Here is a 23910-nt window from a genome sequence, read left to right as displayed (position 1 = left end):
TTTCTTTGTTTTTTAAAGAACCTTCTGTATAAAGGTGATTTAGTAAGATGGGGTACAACTGATGCCCATCGCTGGCACTCAAGGGCACGGCTGATATTTTGTGTTTAAGGATGTTCTGGTACAATAAACCACATTTAATGTATTATTGCTTCAGCCTTTATTACCGATAGAGGCAGCCGTATATTTAATCGACCGGGAGTGTGGCAGACGCACTGAAGATTTCTAGAGTCATTGATTCAATAAGCTTTATTATAAATATTATTGACCAGAGAATGCATTTCTGGGCACTTAATGGCAGACCCAGCATATAATGTTGCCCAGCAACAGGCAAATTAGTGTTGGCAGTTCTGAAACAGATGTATGTTTATAAGCACGAGAACTAAAATGTTCATGTCTTGTGGGCATAAAGTCCAATTTTCTTTTATATTTCATGATTTAAGGGCTCATAATGTAAAGGAACAGATGTTTTATCTTTAGGACAAATCATCTTAAAATGAACAAATCGTGGGCTAAAAAATTCCGCATGTGAAAGGATGTAACTTAGGAATTCTTCTCAAGATCAATGACTTAATAATACACCATGATAAAATACAAGGATAATAAATGAGTATGAAATACAAGGTAGCACCATGACGTTCTCTTCTATGTTGACAAACACTCCACCTTTGTACTTGGTTTTGATTTATGAACTCCTCTGTGAAACTTAATACATGTATTACATAAAATGCATTATTTGTTATGGGTCAGGCAGCTCATTAAACAAGGGTTACTGGAACTTGAAGGTATGAGAAAACCCTGGATTTCCTACAGCCCCAATGAATGTCCGATATACCTCTGTAGAAAGGAAGGTCGTTTAGAAGTTTACTAAGACAGAATCCATGGCATTTTAGATAGAAGGATCAGGGCACCCAGGCAGATTCGGGGAGATTAGTCGCCCGGCGACAAATCTCCTCTACTTTTGGGTGACTAAACTCCCCGAACTGCCTCCCCTGCCTTACCGCCGGCTAAAATGTAAATCGCTGGCAGGATGGCACTTGGTGCGATTCATTTTCCGAAGTTGCCTGGGAAGCCAGGGGAGACAGTTAGGGGAGTTTAGTCGCCTCGAAGAAGAGATTTGTCGCCGGGCGACTAATCTCCCTGAATCTGCCTGTGTGCCCTGACCCTAAGAGCTGCTGTCACTCATCTCAGAAATGTGCCAAAGGAATAGACGGCACTCCACTTGAAGAGGGGAAAAAGTCTTTATTGCGAGCTAAAACAGGGATCAAAGGCCCTACGCGTTTCGGGATACAATCCCTTAATCATAGTTGCCTATCCCGAAACGCGTAGGGCCTTTGATCCCTGTTTTAGCTTGCAATAAAGACTTTTTCCCTCTTCAAATGGAGTGCCGTCCATTCCTTTGGCACAGTTCGAGTAAAGCGGTGGGGACGCTGCGGACAGAGCACCCCTGAAGAGGAGTTGGAGCTGCTATAGGAGGGGAGGCTGAGCGGTCTCCTAGGAGAGACAGAGGAGCCACTCATCTCAGAAAGGCAAGATTTTGTAAGTAGGGGAAGGGAAGGTTGGAAGAAGAGCATAGAGGATGTAGAAGTGTGTGTTGAAGATGGAGGCTGAGATTAGAGAAGGTCTGGGTTGTTGAGGGCCTTATGTCAATCCGAAGAGTTTGAGATGAGAAAGGGGATGAGAACAAACTTAAAAAGTGTTTCAACTTGCTACAGGAGTCCTTTGTTTCTATGTATGCCCCTGATAATATCTACATGTTTGGGGTAGAAATGCATTGGGATATTGTGACATGGTTCTCCAGTGAAACCTTGGAAAATGGGAAAACTATTAAACTATTGGTTACTGTTGGCCTAATTACTAACTTGCATAGTGTTGATTGTGTCTTCTATATTTGGACACTTAGGGGCAGATTTATAAAGGGTCAATTTGAAAATTCAAAGTGAAAAAAAATCAAATTTCAAGCTATTTTTGTGTACTTCCACTAGGGAATAGTCCAAATTCGAAACGAATTGAAAAAAGAAAATGGAAAATTCGAATAGCGAAATTTATCATGTACTTCCACTTCAACCATTTGCCATCTAAAACCTGCTGAATATCTGTTTTAGCCTATGGGGGAGCTCCTACAACCTATCTGGAGTCTATGGGGGAACTCCTACACCCTATCTGGAGTCAATTGGTGGACTTTGAAAAATAAGTTTGTTTTTGTTTTTTTTAAAATACTTTGAATCTTACTTCAATTCAAATACAGCCTATTCATCCACAGAAAATGTTTTTTTTTTCAAACATATTTCGGTTGTTCTTTTTTTATTCAAAAAAACTCCCATTACTTCGAAATTCGACCCTTGATAAATGTGCCCCTTAGAGAATGTAACCTTTGCCGTTTGAGCTCCTGTGCTATAATCTGTCTTTTTCTTTGGTATGGACGGGCTTCCCTAGGAAATGGCCTCGCTGTCTCTAAACACCACAACTAAGTCTTATCTGCATAGACTCCAGCAGTGACAAGTGACAGGAGGCAATTTGTTTTGGGTGTTTCACTTCAATGTTTCAGGCAGGACAGAACTCAAAAATTATTATATATGCCTCTGGCCTCAGGCTTGGCACAAACTATGTAGCTGGTGAGAAGTATAATAAACAGCTACACTTGCAGTGTATATAGTAGGGGTCCGCAACTTTTTTTTACTCGTGAACCACATTCAAATGTAAAAAGAGTTGGGGAGCAACACTAGCATGAAAAAAGTTCCTGGGGGTGCCAAATAAGGGCTGTGATTGGCTGTTGGTAGCTCCTACATGGACTTGTAGCATACAAAAGACTCTTTTATGAAGTACAAATGATTTTTATGCTGATAAAACTTGACTCCAAGCCTGGGTTTAAAAGAACAAGGACTGGCATTGAGGTCAGCGGGAGCAAAAGCCAAGGGGTCGGAGAGCAACATGTTTCTCATGAACCACCTATTGGGGGGTTAATGGTATATAGTATACATAAAGCTGGTGGAGCCTCAGTAAGTGTGTTTGCACTTTTCTTATGTTAAATTAACTGTTTTTTCGCTTTGATATAATAATTTCTTATATATACTGTGTATATGCTGATGATGATGTCTCTGGAACCCTGCCGGAATCTCCTCCAGTTGGTGGTGTGCCAGCACTATTGTTAATCAGAAGCCATGAGACATCTGGGGGAATCAACACCAGCTGCCGGTGGGCAGACGGTGACTTCTGTAGTGGGCTGGACTGGGAGTGACTGCATTGATGGTGTCGCAAGAAAGGTAGTGAGTTTTGGCAACATAAACCGTAACACAATGAGAAGACAATCTCTTGTTTTCTTGCAAATATATAAGGGTAGGCATTATTTTGTGCACAGAACATTCCTTCTCCGCCTATGTTGTATCTTCTATGAATTCTCAATAGATTGAGGTGAATGATAATCCATTGTTTTTACCACTAGATGTGAAGTCCTGTTGATGCCTGTGGACAATACTGAAGATGCCATGGAAGCTTGCACTATTGAAGCTTTTAAGCATTTATCTGTATACATATTCTGTGCCCATAATAAATTCGGCTCTCCTACTTTTAAAGGGATAATGTCATCGGAAAACATGTTTTTTTCAAAACGCATCAGTTAATAGTGCTACTCCAGCAGAATTCTGCACTGAAATCCATTTCTCAAAAGGGCAAACAGATTTTTTTATATTCAATTTTGAAATCTGACATGGGGCTAGACATTTTGTCAATTTCCCAGCTGCCCCAAGTTATGTGACTTGTGCCTGCACTTTAGGAGAGAAATGCTTTCTGGCAGGCTGCTGTTTTTCCTTCTCAATGTAACCGAATGTGTCTCAGTGGGACATGGGTTTTTACTATTGAGTGTTGTTCTTAGATCTACCAGGCAGCTGTTATCTTGTGTTAGGGAGCTGCTATCTGGTTACCTTCCCATTGTTCTTTTGTTTGGCTGCTGGGGGGAAAAAGGGAGGGGGGTGATATCACGCCAACTTTCAGTACAGCAGTAAAGAGTGATTGAAGTTTATCAGAGCACGAGTCACATGACTTGGGGCAGCTGGGAAATTGACAATATGTCTAGCCCCATGTCAGATTTCAAAATTGAATATAAAAAAAATCTGTTTGGTCTTTTGAGAAATGGATTTCAGTGCAGAATTCTGCTGGAGCAGCACTATTAACTGATTCATTTTGGGGAAAAAAAAATTCCCATGACCGTATCCCTTTAAGTCCACGGTAAAGGGTTGTTTGTGGTTTGTACAGCTGAAGAGGAATTGAATGTTCTGCTTCCAAATACTCTGTGCCAACAACTCCACTGTGCCAGTAAATCAATAAAGGAAAGAGAACTCCAGCAGAATCTCTGCAAAACTTTTATTCCGGGTTGTGGTCTCCTACATTAAGGGGGTTATTTATCAAAGGTTGAGTTGTGTTTTTCGAGAAAAATCCTAGTTTTTGAAGGAAGTTTCAGTATAAACTCGAATTTTTGAGATTTATTATCCCCTGAAGCGGGAAATGGCTTGAATCCGAAAATACTCCCAGCTAAAACCTGTCGAGGTCATGTAGAAGTCAATGGCAGAGGTCCCTTTAACCATTTAAAGATGTTTGTAGCCTTCATGATGTTAGTATTTTTTTCAGTGGTGAAAACACGATAAATGGAGCGATTCGAGTTTATGGCCCATAACTCGATCAATTGGAGCATTTGAGTTTTTCCCCCTGATTGCACTGATATGAGTTTTTTATATTCAAGTTTTTTTGATAAATAAACAAACATTCCAGTTGTGAGTTTATTCTCGATATAAAAAAACCTCACAAACTCGACCTTTGATAAATAACCCCCTTAGAGTCGATTTTGTGACCTTTTGTTGCTGTTGACATTTGGAAGCATGCTTATGTGACGACTGGCTACTTTGTTCTTCTCCTTTTGAGGTCTTGTCCATAACTAAAACAACCCGGTAACCCATTCACATCATTAGTGTTCAAAGCCTAGGAGACTTGAAAAAGGACTGACCTAACTTTAGGTTTAGGAAATCAGCTGTAGCAGAAGAGTTCTGTGCGTCATAGTCTTGCAATGGAATTATTCATATACAGACATTTAAAGGTTATGAAATATGAATTACATTATGTTCTAATCTCATGTAGGCATTGCTTTAATTGCCTTTAATTGCCTTGATTTCAACTGTGGTAATTTAGCACCCTAGAAACAAGCTGACCCGCACTTTCTAAATCACACATTCCTTCATTCTCCACACCAAGGCAGGCGCACAGCATGAGAAGAGTTCGCTCTTGGAGTAAACAAAGCCATCTCTTCCTACACCTGTTGGACCTTCAACTATGGGTGGAAAGAGCGCTCTGCAAGATGTAGATCTCAACATCTTTTTCCTTGCTTATTCACAGAACTGAAACAATGTTTTATTCCTTGCTGATCAGTTGGGTTGTCTGGGGACTTAGTCAATAGTTGAGCTATATGAAGGCCACAAATAATGGAAGCAAGAATTGGCGCTCCAGGCTAATAGTTCCTACCTCACTGAGCCCAGGGCAGTGACTCTTCAGCCTACCCCCAGTTGTAATAAAGTGCAGAGAGAACATGTGCTCTTGTAAAACTAATGGGCATGTTTGGAACTACTACTGCACCAACTGGTGGGTCAATGGGTCTAGTCTCCTGACTAAAAATTAAAAATAATTTTTCTGAGATATTCAGGATCCATAGATGTAGCATCTTAGTTAGTGCTGTACCCTTTACTGTCCCGGTGCTACAATTTCTGAGTAGTACCTTTGTGCAGTAGATGTAGAGCCTAGCCTTTTGGTTACTGAGCTTTTTTTTTTTTTTTTTTTGCAGTCTTCTTTGCAGTCAAACATTTTCTTGGTGCCTAAACCAACAGTCAAAAGGATAAGATTGAGGGTAAGTAGTGGGCCAGTAGGACCAGAGGCCATAATTAAAACTGTGCCAGCAATACTAATGCTAGTAAATTTATACAGCTTCCGTTATACCCCCCTGATTTACCTAGTTACACCCTTAATATGCCAGACCAAATCCCCAATCTGCCACAATCTCCACCCAACCCCATAAATTGTTGCTGCTAATTGGTTTTAATTTTCTATTATTAAGGGCTTTTGAATTATTAAGCTTTTTATTCAGCAGCTCTCCAGTTTGCAATTTCAGAAATCTAGTTGCTAGGGTCCAAGTACTCCAGCAGCCATGCATTTATTTGATTAAGAGACTGGAATATGAATAGGAGAGACCTGAATAGAAAGATGAGTAATAAAAAGTAACTATAACAATAAAAGGGGCTGATTTATTAAGGATACAGTTGTTTTCCACAAAAATTCAAATTTTCAAGGTTATTTTTTTTTTGGTCAAAAATTTAATTTCCGGGTTCAAAAAAACATTTTTTGTTTTTTTTTTAAAAATAAAAATCGAATTTTTCTAGATTTATGATACCCCAAACCTGGAAATGGCTTGAATCCGAACCATTTGAATGATCGTGATGTTCAAGTTTTTTTCAGAGGGTTTTGCCTGCTAGTCTTTTTTTCTTAAATTTCTTAAATTAGAAACCATTTGAGTTGGGAGTTCAATAAAAAAAACTCTAAAATTCGACCTTTAATAAATAACCCCCTTAATATGTGGCTTACAGGGCACTTGTTTTTTAGTTTGGGTCAGTGACCCTCATTTAAAAACTAGAGTCTGGAGTCAGAAGAAGGCAAATAATTTAAAAAAAACTATAAAAAAAGAAATAATGAACAACTGAAAAGTATCTTAAAATGTACCATTCTGTAACATACTAATAGTTAACTTAAAGGTGAACCATTCTTTTAATGTTTTTTTTTTCTCAACTGGATATTTTTGTAACTGTTTCATAGCAAATGGTAATATGGGTAACGTGAAAACTTGAAATATGTGTAATTCTGGTATATGTGACTGTTACTTTGCTAGGAGCTGATTGTGCCATTACTCCACAAAAGAGATAAATGCACAGCTAATAACTGTAGTTAAATAAAAGCAATGTATATACTCGAGTATAAGCCGAGTTTTTCAGCCCCCAAAATATGCTGAAAAATTCTACCTCGGCTTATACTCCGGTCAAGTGCAAAAATGGTAGCCGGCGTCTAAGAATAGTCGCCGGGGCCTACGAATAGTCGCCGGCGTCCAAGAATAGTCTCCAAGAATGGTCGCTGGCATCCAAAAACGAGACGCCGGCACCTCCAATGGGAGCAGAAACCCTCATTTTTTTGATTGAAACTTACCAGAAGCTGCTGCATTTCTCACCCTCGGCTTATACTCGAGTCAATAAGCTTTCCCAGTTTTTGGAGATAAAATTAGGTACCTCGGCTTATACTCGGGACGGCTTATACTCGAGTATATACGGTAGTTGTGAGACTGACAATGTCATGTTTCTCTATGGCAGATACAAGATTTGTGATAAAAAAGGAATTGTCCGTCACTCTGTGTTGTGCAGTTGTAGTTTCAGAATAACAAGTGCTGAACCTGTTTTACAGTTATCGACATGAAAAAAACATTCTCATTTCTGCAGGAAATCTCAATTCTAAAGGTAGAACTGTTGCTGCTTATACATGAATTCATATCTGTGTGTTAAGGTAGCCATAGACGCATAGATAATATCGTATGAAACGATTTTTCATCCGATATTCGGTGCGTGTATGGTGGAAAAAGAGCCGACCAATATCGGCAGAAGACTTGGATATCGGTCGGCTCGTCGATTGGGCTGGACAACATCGCCCATTGTTAGTGCTGAATCGTCCGATACAGGTAGAATTCTATTGTTTCTTCCCGTATATCTACCTGTATATCTGACGATTGAGCTCTACACGTGTGTATTAAAACGAACGATCTTTCTCGGAAAGATCTTTTCCAAGAACGATCGTAATTGTTACGTCTGTGGCCACCTTTAGTCCTGCACCGCTCACAGGGGTTAGAGGGCCCCAGGCACTGCACATCTGATGGAAACTATTAATAAATTCAAGGATATAGAATTTTCCTCTGTGCCCTTTTTTAACATTTTTCAATACATTTAGGGGCAGATTTATTAAGGTTCGAGTTGTTTTTTTCCACAAAAATTCGAGTTTTGAAGGTTTTTTTGTTTTGTTTTTTTTAAATCGAAAATCACATTTTCGGGTTAAAAAAAAACTCGACTCAACTGAGTTTTTTTTTAGGAAAAAAACAACTTGAATATTTAATATTTATTATAACCCGACCCTGGAAAAAGCTCAAATCTGAAAATACAAGCCTAGGAGTAAGTGCCCACCCTTGGCACGAAACGTGTCAGGCTTGAATATGTACTAATACCATTTTTTCTACTTTTTATATATCATCTGTGCTTTCAACTAACAGTAAGTCTATCCCTTTTTATTTTTCACCTGAAAATACACCACTTAAAACCTCGAAGTCATGTAGGAGTCAATGGCAGAGGTCCCTTGGACCATTTGAAGAGGTTAACAGCCTGTGTGATGCTCAAGTTTCTTTTGGAGGGTTTTGTCTGAAATGCAAATGATTTCAGTTTCTTTTTTGCAGAAAACTCAATTAGAAGTTTTCAAGTTGCAGGACTCAAACTCGCACAGTTCTGCCTGGTCTCAGCACCATAAGGGTTAAGCTGAGCTCAGGAGAGGTGGTTAGGAGAAAAAACAATAGGATCAGACAGCTAGAGTTTCTATGGGAACCAGCAGTGCCATCTCTTCATTGGCTGTTAGACTGGAGGGTGTGTTTAGTAATCTGTGCTGAGAACAAATGAGCATGCTCATGTGTCAACAGACAAAGTAAATGCCTAAGGAAGGGGGCAGAGTGGGTTAGAGGAGCAGAAGGAATTGTAAGTGATTAAGGGGATGCTGAAGCCTTAAGCTGGCCATAAATGCAAAGATCTAATCGTTCGAACCCTCGAACGATTGGACTTCCCCATCTCCCGACCTGCCACTAACCATTCAGATCAAATAAAGTAGTAAAAGAACAAATCAGCCAATGTTCTGCCCCTGACAGCAATAGTACGAAAATGATGTCTGACAAAGCTGGTGACAGTCTCCCACTGAAAATCTTATGATCGGCAATAAACGCAGAGAAATTATCGGCAGCCGACAAATCTTTTAACCTGTCCTATCGAATCAAATGACCGATCTCTGTGGACGAAAAATGTCGGGACTCTCCAAACACGGTCTGAAAATCGTACGAATCGAGGATTTGTACGATCGGATCTTTGCGTCTATGGCCAGCTTTACTGCTAACCTTTTACCAACCAGAGTGGTGGGTATCTAAAGCTTTCAAAGAGGCTGTTCACTGATTACATTTTTGTGGATGTTCTTTAACACTCGACCTTTGATAAATAACCCCCTTAATGAATAAATTCCTGCCCACTAGGGTCTTCAGCCTTGCAACACCCATAAAGATCAATAGACGTGAGCTCAAGATGCAGTTTATTCGTCAAAAGCCGTAAGATTGGATTAGTTTTGAGGAGGTAGATATAGGGGTATCACCAAGACTATAAGGGTGGCCTTAGGGGTCCTATTGATACCGCTTGGATTGCATTTGGTCTGGTCTTCCTTACATCACCAAACCTTATAGGTAAATATAGACTATAGGATGTCAGTTATCCCACAACCCAACTATCTAAGACACCACAAATTTTTTTTCATCTGTCCCATAATAAGTTCAGAACCCACCCGCCAGATCTGTGACCTTGTATCCTCCCTAAACTAACTTGCCTTTGCCCTTGAATAGCTACGATTGAGGACCTGGTGAGTCTGACACGCGTTAGAAGCACATGAATTCTATGATTCAGCCATTCGCAATGTATTTAACAACAATGAAAACCAAAACTACTACCACTAAAAATAAACCCCTGGCAGTATGGAGAATTTTTGCATTGAGCTTCAGCCAAAACAAATGTACAAGTTGTCCATCTTAGCGGAAGAGCCTAGTTTGCTGCCAATAGCCGTGCCACCCTTTGGACTGTAATACTGAACTCTGTACGTAAAATAATTATGGGATAATATAAAGCAAATCTCTTCCTAAATATAATTTTGCAGTAATGGCGACAGCCTCTATAATTTAAACAGGATAAATTGCAGTGGTAATGTCTGAGACGAGTGCGCCGGTCTTTGTATCGTTGAACCCCTACCCTCATCTGCTAGAGAATTGAATGATCTTTCTTGTAGAATTCCCAGACCTTGCATTTGTTAGGATTTATTTCCTCGTAGCATCACGGAATTTCTAAAACAGTTTAAAAAGTCCATCCAGAAATTCAAATAATATTGGACATCATCTCTGTGGTACAACTGCTGACACATCTCTGCTGGCTTTGTGTTTCCTATATCTAAGCAGCAAATGTCAATATTCTGTTTAAAGGATAAGTAAACTTTAATAATAAGTCAATGTAAAATTAATGAGGATGCTATTCTAAGCACTTTGCAATGTATGTTCATTATTTATTTATTTTTAATTTGAGATATTTAGGGATACATGTACTGTTAATATGAATGAATTTTGTTACAACAGCGCCACCTGCTGGTCATTTTCCCACCAGTCTGACCACCAAGTAGTCAAGGAAGTTGTCAGGAGAAAGAAAGAGGCTGCTCTGATGTTCTTCTGCTTAGGAAAACAATTAGAAACATGTCTCAATGAACATCAGAGCAGCCTCTTTCTTTCTTGTATGTTTATATTACTTTTTTTTCACAAGACAAAGTATGGAGATCCAAATTATGGAAAGATCCCTTATTCAAAAAACCCCAGATCCCAAGCATTCTGTATAACAGGTCCCATACCTATATTTTGTGAGAGCTTGTCGTGAGTATTTGGTGTGAGCTTGTGAGTATTTGGTGTGAGCTTGTCGTGAATATTTGGTGTGAGCTTGTCGTGAATATTTGGTGTGAGCTTGTAGTGAATATTTGGTGTGAGCTTGTAGTGAGTATTTGGTGTGAGCTTGTGAGTATTTGGTGTGAGCTTGTCGTGAATATTTGGTGTGAGCTTGTCGTGAATATTTGGTGTGAGCTTGTCGTGAATATTTGGTGTGAGCTTGTCGTGAATATTTGGTGTGAGCTTGTAGTGAATATTTGGTGTGAGCTTGTAGTGAGTATTTGGTGTGAGCTTGTAGTGAATATTTGGTGTGAGCTTGTAGTGAATATTTGGTGTGAGCTTGTCGTGAGTATTTGGTGTGAGCATTTGGTGTGAGCTTGTAGTGAGCATTTGGTGTGAGGTTATAGGAAGTATTTGGTGTGAGGTTATAGGAAGTATTTGGTGTGAGCTTGTAGTGAGTATTTGGTGTGAGCTTGTAGTGAATATTTGGTGTGAGCTTGTAGTGAATATTTGGTGTGAGCTTGTAGTGAATATTTGGTGTGAGCTTATACAAAGTATTTGGTGTGAGCTTATAGGAAGTATTTGGTGTGAGTATTTGGTGTGATCTTGTTGTGAGTATTTGGTGTGAGCTTGTTGTAAGTATTTGGTGTGAGCTTATACGAAGTATTTGTTGTGAGCTTATAGGAAGTATTTGGTGTGAGTATTTGGTGTGAGCTTGTAGTGAGTATTTGGTGTGAGGCTGTAGTGAATTTTAGTATTATTTCATGTAAATGATATTGTCACTTTATATCTAATATCTAGCCTTCTGACCTATTTATTATTTGAAACTGACACATCCCGATCCAATGCACAGAGATACGGCATTCACACCAATGGCTGAAATTCATTGTTCCCGGCTATAAGAATATCATTTTCACATCCAGTCGGTTCCCCGACTCACTAATACATAATTCTAACCGACAGCCCTGCTAGGTACATTTCACAGTGTGTATTTTACACGTACTTTTAACATCCTCATTTCCTTCAGTCATAACACAGCCTACAACTGACACTTGCTCCGTGGGTCTGCCTAATCCCCACTCAGTACAAGCTTTATATATTATCCCTAATGGAATGTATCATGTATCTGGGTTACGTCTCTGCCGAGAATCCGGCAAGAGAGGGGCCATTAGAATTAGCCAAAAGTTACTGTAAACTACCCCTTTAAATGCAGGTTATACTCCTAAAACAGAATAAACTCCTTGTGAAAATGTCAGCTCATGTTTATATATTTGCATATAATACAGGGTTTATTCTGTGGGTTGTATCATCAGCGGTGGCTACAGAAATGCCCATAATAACCTGGATAACAGTTGACGTATCCGCTATTTCTGGCTAATAATTCCTAATGTGATTAAACTTGTGACTCGGCACATGCCCCCCAGGGAAAGCCTCTGATGTGGGAGCACATGACCCCTCGTTGTTCCCGTCTCACCCAGGAAACGCAGAGACCAGTAAAGACTTTTCACATGACTACAAAGGTTTCCTGTATTAATTCAATTACTTCGTTCCGCATCAAGTCTGTTTTCATGGATTGAAATGTCTTTTTTTGGAAGAGTTGATAAACCACCAATCAATCCCTAATCCCCAGCTTGTGGCAATGATAGATATACAGATCTATAATTAAAATCTATATAACTGGGCGATCTATATCTTCAGTGTAAGTGTATGTCATTACACCCAATGCATTTTGACCATTGGTTATCGGGGTCTTATTTAGGGGCACATACATGAGATACAGCAGACTCAGACATCAGACTCTGGTAAAGACCCAGTAATTACAGGTTGATTGTTGCTGTGAGATTAATCTTTGTATATAAATATAGTGCCCTGTTTTATTTACATTATTTAATGGGGTTTAAACAGGTAGCCCCCTACAGTGATCATCCTACTGTAGTATTTTATTACATATTGTTGTGCTCCTCCCAGCTGCTACATAGACTGGATAAGTTATGGCTGATTTGTTGGCACGCGACAGATTCTGAGAGATTTAGTCGCCTGGCGACTAATCGCCTCTTCTGCAGGGCGACAATCTCCCCGAACTGCCTTCCCCCATGCCTTCCGCCTGCTAGAATGAAAAATCGCTTGCGTCAATGCCCTTGCGGCACTTCGATTTCTGAAGTCGCCCGAAGTTTCCTTGTGAGGCAACTTCGGCCGACTTCGGAAATCGAAGCACCGCGAGTGCCATTGGCTGGCGTTTTGTCATTATAGCAGGCGGAAGGGAGTTCGGGAAGATTGTCGCCCCGCCAAAGAGGCGATTAGTTGCCAGGCGACTACATTTTTAGTTGACGCTAGCGTCTTTTACTTTTTCAGGGTGATAGGCTGCAAAAATCCGTAAAAATTTTTGGGGACCTGGGCTCCCCCCTACATTTTCTAACTTTTAGCACAACTATACACTGGGCTCATGTGTAGGGCAATATAACAACTTTATTTTATTTTATTAAGGTTCCCTGGACTTGTGTAGTGTAATGTTTATGCTGCAACATATACGTCCATTCAACTTTAACTTCCCGCAAATGTAAATTAGCCAACGCTAGCGCAACTTCGCTTGGGTTGCCGCAGTAACGCTAGCGAAACTTTGCCAGAGTTCGGCACCCAGGACGCAACTTCGGATTTTATTTCCATTCAACACAATGCCGTCAGTGAGGTCTCCCCTCATCAACCCATAAAGGTGTTTAAATGCACGATCTTAGTCTGCAAGCTAATTCAAGTACATGATAAATTTAATTCCATTGTAGATTTTTAATGGTTTTAACGTTGTGTGTTAATGGATTTGCAATTGAAAACCGTGTCTGTTAATCCCCCTGGGTCTGACTTTTGAACTGGTCCGTTCTCTTCCAGGCTTGGTATTAGCTGATTTCGGGCATATGACTTCAGGAGTCAGAACCAGCTCTGCAGCGGATATAAACAGCCTGACAGATACAGCTTTCAGCACAGATACTATTTTACAGATAACTGCAGGACTGTTCAGTAGTGATGGGTGAATTTCTCCCATTTCGCTGAAAAATTTGCAAACTTCCCGCAAGATTCGTGAGATGTCGAAAAATTCGTGAAAAGCAAAAATTGACGCCTGTTTCAATTTTGGACGCACGTTCAAAAAGTCGTTTGCATCAATTTTGGCGTTGTCAATGTGCGTCCAAATAGTGTTGACGCGCAGGGAATTTGGCACAAGCGACTTATCGGACACGCGTGATGTATTCGCTGTCAGTGAAACGCGGAAATTTGCCGCAAATTTGCGCCCTGTGAATTTATTCGCCCATCACTACTGTTCAGTGCATATTTAGAAAGTTGCATAGAATGATATTTTCTTGCCAATAAGAATAATCTGCCCCAGGAACAAGGAATGTAGTTAAAAGTCCAAACTCGGGGGGGCGAGCATAATGTGTGTATCCCCAGCTGATAGAATTCTATGATTTGCACAGCAGCCACAAAGACATAATCTCCTGTAATAAACACGCAGCCCACTGATTGCGCTAATTATCCTTTCATTATGTTGTCGTCCATCAAGACTTGTTTATTTGCCCAGAGCCTTCAAACTGTTTGTCCCCAGCTGGCGGATAGGGGGGCACCCACCTTGTGGGACACATTGGGTTTTTGATTTATTTTAGCCGAATCTCCGTGTTTGCCATATGCACAACATTACCCACTTTACTACGCGGGGAATGTCGTTTTATTTGCTGTGAATCTCCCAGTTAATACTGCGTCTAAATGTTTTCTATGACTTAGAATTTAAAGGGAAAATAAGCTCCATTTTTTAAAGGACACTGCAAATCCAAAGTAACTGGAGTGCACAGGTGCAAGAGAAAAAAAGTGGTGATACCATTCTCTTTGGGGGGGGGTGGCTACAGGGTCAGACTGGGCCGGCTTAACACCAGCAAAAAAAACCCGGTGGGCCAGGCTGACCCAGATCCGCTCCCCTGCTGCAGGGGGGAGGTTGCATCCCTCTAAACTGTCCTGTTTTGAGCAGGACAGTCCAGCTTTTGACAGCTCAACCCGCAGTCCCGGATTAGTGCTAAAATGTCCCGAGTTTCTCTTTGATCTGCTGCACTCAACAGCCAGAAAAAGATACAAAGTTTCTAACTTAATTGGCTCTTGGCAGAGAGCCCAGAACGCATACTTAAGATACTTTTGTAACAGTTATAGATAAGATAAGAACTAAGACTCACAGCTTAAAGGGCAATTCACCGTCATTAGCAAAACTGTTATGACACATAAAAACCGCAAATGTGTTCAGATTTTCGTAACCTGCCAAATTTTGTAAAATGGACATGGTAATTAGGGGGTATGGCCACAAAAATGGGCGTGTCCAAAAAGCTCCCCACGGCAAATCTTTTTGTCCCTCTTTCTTTATACCAAAATGTTGGGAGGTATGTGGTTGGGGCAGGGGCCCGAGGGGGCTGTGACTGGGGGCCCCTGAGATAACTGCCCCCAGTCTGACACTGGGTGTGTAATATATATTGACACTGCTGCTAATAAGTTTCCTTGTCCTTTTGCCCCCAACCATATTGCTGTCACTGGGGCTCATTTATCAACACTGGGCAAATTTGCCCATGGGCAGTTACCCATAGCGACCAAGCAGTGATTAGTAGTGATGGGCGAATCTGGCTACGAATTTAGCTTGTGACAATTTGCCATCTCCAAAATGGGCGCCGCCGTCAATGGACAGCCGTTAATTGTCGCTGGTGTCAAAATATGGTGCCAGCAGCGAAAAAACTTTGACGCCAGTGTCTGTGAATTTTTCCTGCAAATTTATTTGCCGGCGGCAAAACACGCCACAAATTCGTGTTTGCCGAATAAATTCGCCCATCACTAGTGATTAGCATTTTAAAGCCAGCTGCAAGTAGAACAATGAATGCAACAATCTGATTGGTTGCCATGGGTTGTTGATAAATGACCCCCACTGTGATAATCCCTGTAGGCCCCATGTACTATAAAATGAATGTAGCTGGGTCAGTGGGTGCATCCAGGGCCACCATCATGAACCATGGGGGGCATACTACTAAATTAGCAGGGCCCTCTCCCTAAAAGTGGCCCAGATATTAACCCATTGGTCACCTGGGTCCATAGCAGGGCCCTGCAAACAAATATGATCGGGTCCCAAAAAAGAAAGCAATGGACACATGGCCATGTCAGCCTATTATATTAAAATGTAACAATCCACCCCAAATCTGCCCACCGTCCCACAAGCCTTTCCACAAAACACACTTTTATGTCGTTGCCTCTCATTATCTGAATTAAACTTTTATCGGCATTCAAAAATGAATGAGGTGCTGATCTCCCTTCCGCTCACTCGTCTGCACCCAAAGTTTGACTTCTGCTTTAGTGTCATAATAAGAACAATTAAATGTGCCGGTATCCTGGAGGTGACACTGCATTGTGGGTAAATGAGGCTTCACTTTAAAGTGCCGGAGAGACTCTTAATCGCTGCTTTGCAATCTCATTAATGCGCTGCTGCCGTACAAAAGGCTCGTTAATAAGTTATTACATTTTCTAATGTGATTGAAGCTCAGGAACCTGTGAATAACATGATTATGCTGAATGGGATTGCTTTTAAAGGGACGCGCGTTCTCTGGTGCATGAGAAGTTCTACATTAAATTTTTGCAGTAGTGAGATAATATGGTGTAGCATTTATTCCCAGTATTGTTTGGTAGCTGCACCCACACTCCTATTGACACAGCCCACAGTAGGAACCCCATGTTCTGGGTTGTAGTTTCTCTATGGTCCCCCAATATCCCTTGTGCCTGATTCAGCAGAAGAGGTGGGACATATAGAATACACCAATATATAGAAGCGCCAGGAAATGGACTCCATAACAATTTGCTCCATTAGTTGATCCATTTCTCAGCAGCATCTCTGGAGTACTAGTAACTATTGTATCAAGTCTGCCTGTAATGAAACCCAGAGATTCTGCTCAAAAGGGACAAAGATAAGAAATGTATCAACTAATGTATCAATTTAGAACAGAGTCTGCGCCCCCCCACCTCCTATAGCTGAAAGACATAAGAAGGTGAAAAATGACACTTTACACTTCAATATTAGAAAAACTGTCACAAATAGAAAATAGAAAGTCATTGAAAAAGGTCTTAAAGTGTTGGTGTGTGAACAACGCCTTTTATGCAATTATTGGTAGTTCCTTATTGGCCAGGGGTTTCAGGAATCTTTAAATGGGTCACCATTGGGTTTGGCCTCTTTTGGCCCTCGCTTGCTAGAGGGCGTGGCTGTTGCTGGAGAGCCTGGTGTAGGAGGCCTCAGTAGTAGACGTTAGGACTTGCAGTTACAGGGTGTAATAGCTCATTCTATAGGGGTGACAGTCAGAATGGCAGTTCGTAGATGTCCAACACAGGTACTGAAACTCCCTGGGCCTTCTACCATCAAGGGATTCACTAGTAGTGATGTGCGGGTTTTACTCAACATGCACCCACCTGACACCCGCCCTCCCTCCATCCACGCCCGCCTTACAGCTTTCTTTTATAGACCCGCACTGCACGGCCAATGACGTCACAAAAGGGGTGGGGCAAGCAGGCGCGGGTCTATAAAAGAAGAAGCCGGCAGTGTAAGGTGGCAGGCGGGGAGAGCAGGAAGCTTAACCCAAACCCACCCGCGAATAGAGGTGCGAAGTCAGCCCGAACTCGCCCAACCCACAGGTAAACCCACGGGTCCCGCGGGTATTGGGCCGGCCCGCACATCACTATTCACAAGTGAAAAATTGTAAAATGTAACATGAGCTGGATTTCCTTCTGCGGGAACCCTTAACCGCCAGGTCTTAACGGCCTTTTGCACGCACCCATCCCCCCCCCTGCACATGCTTGGGATCTCTGGGGAGCTGCGGCTCCCCAGTGCTCCATAGAATATGACTGGAGGGCAAAATTTTGCCAACCTAGGCCTGGGCCTTCCTCACACAAAACCGGGCTTGAACATTGGACACAATGGGGTATATTTATCAAAGAGTGAAGTTAGAGATCCCCACAGTGCTCTAGAGTGAAACTCCACCTCTCTCCATTCGTTTCTATGGGATTTTTATAAAAAGGCCATAGAAATGAATGGAGAGTGGCGGATCTCTTAACTTCACTCTTTGATAAATATACCCCTAAGTTCCAGCAAATACTCAACTGTTTAAAGAACCACTGGCACCCAAGAAATGTAACACCTGTAAATTGTGTGTAAACCCTATATACCTACTGCCCGGCCCCTGTGTAACACATGCTTTGCAGCGTATGTAATATTAACTCTTACTAAGCCGTGTCCAAGCAACTCTTTCCAAGGTGCCCTGGGCACTGACAAATCCCAGCGTAACAAGTGTCTGACCTACAATGTTACATTGCATGTTTTTATGTCTTTTTATCATCTCCCACGTGTTTGACGTTCCGCTTTCTGCCTCAAATTGCCGGGTTTTATAGAGCTGTAATAGCCCATTTTAGAGCTTCCAATTGACTAGAGCACTAGTAATATATAAAATCCTCTCCTCGTCGGAGCTCAGACGCGAGTACACATGTTCATGCCCATTAGAGGCAATTTCATTTTGTGTGTAATTGCTTTTTGTTTGGCTGTAAGAAATGAAATGTTTTTGGCGCAAGGGCGCCCTACGATGCTTTCAAGGACGTCAACTTGATTTCCATAAATGATTTGGATAACGAGATAAGGATAGCTGGCTTGTAAAAGGAGAAGGAAAGCTACTGAACCAGTTTATTGCCAGTAGATTACTCACAATAGTGCAAGCTAAAATACTATATTTATTCTGCAGAATGCTTTACCATACCTGAGTAAACAGCTCTAGAAGCTCTCTGTTAATTTAGGATAGCAGCTGCCATATTAGCTTGGTGTGACATCACTTCCTGCCTGAGTCGCCACCGGCAAATAAATTTGCGAGTCTCCCGCAAAAATTCACCTGTGGTCATAAATTTTTGGACGGCTGTCGACTTTTAACACGAACGTCAAAATTGACGCAATCTACTTTTTCGGCCCCAAGTCCAAAATTTATGCCAGGTCAATTTTCAAGTTTCACGTTTTTTTCGCAAATTTTTCACAGTTTCGCAAATTTTTTAGCGAATCGAAACAGGAGAAATTCACCCATCGGTATTGGCAGCTACTATTCTACCTGTAGGAACTGAACTAAATGACCATCTCTATGCAGAATACAATAGAATTGCAATATATAGAATTGAATGTAAGTGCTCCTGGCAGCATAAAATGGTCAGCGAGTATGTGTGAAGCCCTAGTATCAAATAGGTTTACTGTATAGACAGGGACAGATTAAAGGCTTTAAGGCTGAGATCCAGAGCTGAAGTATATGACAGAGCTACAGCGTTGGGTATATGAACATTTATGACAGGTTTTTAGGCTTATTGGTTCAACATCCTCATTGTGGTCACACTCTAAAAAGATTCCAGATTTTATATACCGTATATACTCTCATATAAGCCGAGTTTTTCAGCACCCAAAATGTGCTGAAAAACTCTACCTCGGCTTATACGCGGGTCAGACACCGAAACCTATTCATCCTGACAGACAGGCACATTAATGGGCTGCTATTGGGGGTCCTTGTTCAGGGCTGAAACTACAGTGGTATATATATAAAGTTGCCGGGAGCGGGAATCGGTTCAGCGCCGCCTCCTGTACCTCTGAGCCTGCTCTCCGTTTTCAGGGCATCCAATTTGAGCTACCAGTAGTGCCTGTGTCCCGGCCGAACAGGCAGTGAAGACGGAAGCGCTAGCGAAAATGAGTCACGCGTTCAAGAAATACGGTACCGTAGTTTGTGAAGTGAGTCATTGCGACTACCGGTATTTCAATGTTGCGCATTTCTTCCACTGCTATTTCCGGCTGCTTTCCCTTGTTAGATGAGATAGTGATGCCCACGGCTCTCTTGGAAAATCAGCTGTTGCAGGGGTGATGTGAATGCAGGTTTGTGGTGATTAATATACCGAAGTGGTGCATCACTTGCAACTGTACATGACGCATTGTGCTTTGGGTAGACCGCCTGTGAGCTCTATGTATAGGGCTGCTAGCAGAGAGTAGGGTGTCTGTAGGAGGTGGCAATGGAAGCCGCATGGTGATCCATGCTTCTGGGAAAGTGCATTGTCAACAAGCAACAGGTGTCTGCTATTGGAAGGTATGTAAACTCGAGTGGGGTACAGCTGAGATTCTAGCTATTTGTATAAGAGAGCATTCTGTCCCAGTGGCTGCACAGGTCCTATCTGATCCCCATTGTAAGCAGCAGTCCTGTCCTGCTTTATGGCAGCTGAGATTCTAGCTATCTGTTATTTAGAGAAATTTTGGGAAACTTACCAGTAGCTGCTGCATTTCTCACCCTAGGCTTATACGCGAGTCAATAAGTTTTCCCAGTTTTTGTAGGTAAAATTAGGTACCTCGGCTTATACTCGGGTCGGCTTATACACGAGTATATACGGTATCTGGATTGTATCTGTTACCCACAATTCTTGAGATAAGGGATCTTTCTGTATTCTGGATGCCCATAATTTAAGGCTGCTAGAAATCATGTAAACATGAAATAATAGGATAAGGATTGCTTTTTTGCCAATAGGTTTTATGCAGATTCATTACCATCAAGTACAAGGTACTATTGTTATTGAAGGGATTGTTCCCCTTTAAATTAACTTTTAAGTATGATGTAGAGCAGTGATCCCCAACCTGTAGCTCGTAAGCAACATGTTGCTCCCCAACCCCTTGGATGTTGCTCTCAGTGGCCTCAGAGTAGATGCTTAATTTAGAATTCCAGGCGTAGAGACAAGTTTTGGTTGTATAAAAAACAGGTGTCCTACAAATCAGATGCCAGTCCACATAGGGGCTACCAATAGTCAATCAGAACCCTTATTTAGCACCACCCAGGAACAATTTTCATGCTTGTGTTGCTCCCCAACTCTTTTTACATCTGACTGTTGCTCACTGGTGAAAAAGGTTGGGGACCCCTGATGTAGAGAGTGATATTCTGAGTCAATTTGCATTGGTCTTCATTTTTTCCGCGCTCTCCAGTTTGCAGTTTCTGCAATCTAGTTGCTAGGGTCCAAATTCCCCTAGCAACCATGCACTAATTTGAATAAGAGACTGGAATATGAATAGGAGAGGCCTGAATAGAAAGATGAGTAATAAATAGTAGCAATTACAATAAATGGGAATGGGAGGGATATTCTGAACAGTATGAGTAAATGAGATTTTTTAGGCAATGTGTAGTGATGGGCGAATTTGTCCTATTCTGCTTCGTTTGTGAATTTCCAGCGAAACAGTGAATTTTGACAACTGCATCAATTCTGACGCTGGCATTAAAGTCAATAGGTGTCCGAATAAAGTAGTCATGTAACAGTTTTGACATGAACGGCTTTTCCGACGTGCGTCCCAAAAATTTTGGCACATTTTCCACGGCAATTTTTTTTGCAGCAGTTTCACGACTCTATTCGGCGACGGTAAAAGGCGGAAATTTGCTGCGAATGTGCGCCTGGCGAATTTATTCGCCCATCACTAGCAATGTGGCTCATGGGACTGTTTTTGGGCACTTCTATGTTTGTAATAGTCTGAAAATACATCATAGAGTGCAACAAGGCTCCTAATCCGATTTCTTGTAGAAAATGGCAACCCCCCCGTCACATTGCAAAGGATTGTGTTGGTGGCTCGGCATTGAAATTCATGATGCTCAGGGGGGGTGTTTGTGAAGCCGTTCTGTTCCACCAGCAGCAAAAGTAATGACTCACGGCAATAGACGCAGTGCGGGGCTGAGGCACAAAATCAAGGCTTTTCAGACGATTACTCGGAAATTCCAATAATGATGATAAAAGGCAACCTTGCATTCCTCATTTCTTTCACACACACTCTTGCTGCTGAGATCTCAGTTCTGTATGCCAAGCCCATGGCTGGAGATTAGAGTTGCCACCTGTTCGGTTTTGACCCAAACAGTTCGGGTTTTTCTAAGGCCTATTCAACTTTCTGTTCAGTTTTCACTCTTGTGATACCCGAACAATAATCTGGCCAATATATGATGAAAACCAATTAAATACAAAGATACTCATCTTAACGTGGCTTAGTTATAATCAAGCTCAGTTATTTTCTTTTTATTACAGAAACAGAAATAAGCAAATCAATTCGAAAATTGTTTTTCTAAACTAGCATTGCTGTATTTCAAAGCTGTAGTTAAAGGAGAAGAAAATCTACTAAAGCAGTTTATTGCCAATAGATTAGCCACAATAGTGCAAGCTATAAAACTATATTTATTCTGGAGAATGCCTTACCATACCTGAGTAAACAGCTCTAGAAGCTCTCTCTGTTTCTTTAGGATAGCAGCTGTCATATTAGCTTGGTGTGACATCACTTCCTGCCTGAGTCTCTCCCTGCTCACTCATAGCTCTGGGCTCAGATTACAGCAGGGAGGGGAGGGTGACAGAGGAACAAACTGAGCATGCTCAAGCCCTATAGGTTTAAACTGAAAACAGTAAGTCTGATACAGAAGCCCATGAGTACACAATAGAAGGAAAGAAATGTGGTGTTTCTTTTGACAGAGGACTCAGAGCAGCATCACTTTGAGGGTTTACTGGTGTATTTATATAGACCTTTCTGATAAAGCTTACTTAGTTTTAGCCTTTCCTTCTTCTTTAAAGGGTTGGTCTTACTCATCAGGCAGAATAGACAGAGGTAGGGTTTCCAGCCATGTGGGTTCAACTGGACAATTCAGTTTGTCAAAGGGTTGTCCATTCAAAACTGTGATGCTATACCTGAGCCAGCATCATAACTCCACTACATCATCTCTGATGACATCATGCCCACCGAATATCACTGCTCCACTCCCAATGCTATCTGCCCTGTCCTCTCTGTTTGGTTTTAGCCGCCGGCACAGATGGTAATTACACAGTGACTACACGGGGACCCCTGAATCTGGAAGGTTGATGGGGTGACTGTTACTGTGTTACTACCAATTGAGAAGATGCTGACACATAGACTATTTGACACATGACAGTTTTGGGGCCCTGCTATGAGTTGCGTGTACAATCCTACAGTCGGATACTTGAGTTCCCTACATTTCCGTAAACCGGCACCTTGTGCTTCTGCCTGCCTCCTGTGCGGTGCTGCTCCTATAATCCCAAGGAATCCTTTGCTTACTGCACTCATGGTTGTAAGTGACCCCTTCTGTCTGCCCCTGGCCTCCAATAGAAAACAGTGGAGAGGATCCCCATGACCACTTGGGTTATTGTTCAAAAGGGTTGTTCACCTTTAAATTAACTGTTAGTATGATGTAGAGGGTGATATTCTGAGATAATTTACAATTGGTTTTCATCTTTTATTATTTGTGGTTTTTCAGTTATTTAGCTTTTTATTCAGCAGCTCTCCAGTTTGCGATTTCAGCAGTCTTGTTGCTAGGGTTCAAATTACCCTAGCAACTATGCATTGAATTGAATAAGAAACTGGAATATGAATAGGCGTAATTTTTGGCGAAACGGAATGGGTCAAATTCGCCCATCCCTACCCAGCAACAGCGAGTGCCAGCATATGGACCAAGCAACACCGAGTGCCAGCATATGGACCCAGCAACACCGAGTGCCAGCATATGGACCCAGCAACACCGAGTGCCAGCATATGGACCCAGCAACACCGAGTGCCAGCATATGGACCCAGCAACACCGAGTGCCAGCATATGGACCCAGCAACACCGAGTGCCAGCATATGGAAGCACAAAGAGCCCATATCGACACAAGTACCTCTTGAATGTGATTTTGTTAAACAACTGACTGCAGGAAAATGTGGTTTAAGTACATGACCCATTTTGACAGTTAGCGGTGATTGAAGCAGCCACAACAGCCCTTGTCTTGTGCCATACAGACCATTTTCATTAAAACCCATGTTGTCTGATGAGCACATTATCTGCCATTTCTCTGTGCAGTGTCTACTTATGCTCAGGGGAGAGATGCACAAGTTGTCAGGGGAATGCACCTGCCACTCACAACTCACCACGTATCACAGAGGAAGTCCCACCCCCTGCTGCATTGTACAGCAGAAAGCACACAGTGCATGGGCAGTGGTTCATATCAGAAATCCACAGAAAAGGTAGGGTGTTTTGAGCCAGCCCAGAAATCAAATTCTGATATTCTTTTAG

At 41.7% G+C, this 23910-nt stretch overlaps 1 protein-coding gene across 4 annotated transcripts in view; it reads left to right on the top strand.

Moving 5' to 3' along the window:
- rab27b.L (RAB27B, member RAS oncogene family L homeolog) overlaps window positions 1-23910 on the top strand; it is a 135323-nt gene that overhangs the window by 38347 nt on the left and 73066 nt on the right. The window contains exon 1 of one of the 4 annotated variants that reach the window (XM_041578922.1): window positions 5865-5884. The gene's annotated coding sequence lies outside the window, so the exon portion shown is untranslated. 4 annotated transcript variants of the gene reach the window in all.

Source organism: Xenopus laevis, chromosome 1L, assembly GCF_017654675.1.
Source record: "Xenopus laevis strain J_2021 chromosome 1L, Xenopus_laevis_v10.1, whole genome shotgun sequence".
Classification (NCBI taxonomy): domain Eukaryota; kingdom Metazoa; phylum Chordata; class Amphibia; order Anura; family Pipidae; genus Xenopus; species Xenopus laevis.
Note: the sequence above shows the minus strand (reverse complement) of the source record. Positions and strands in the feature narration are given on the sequence as shown.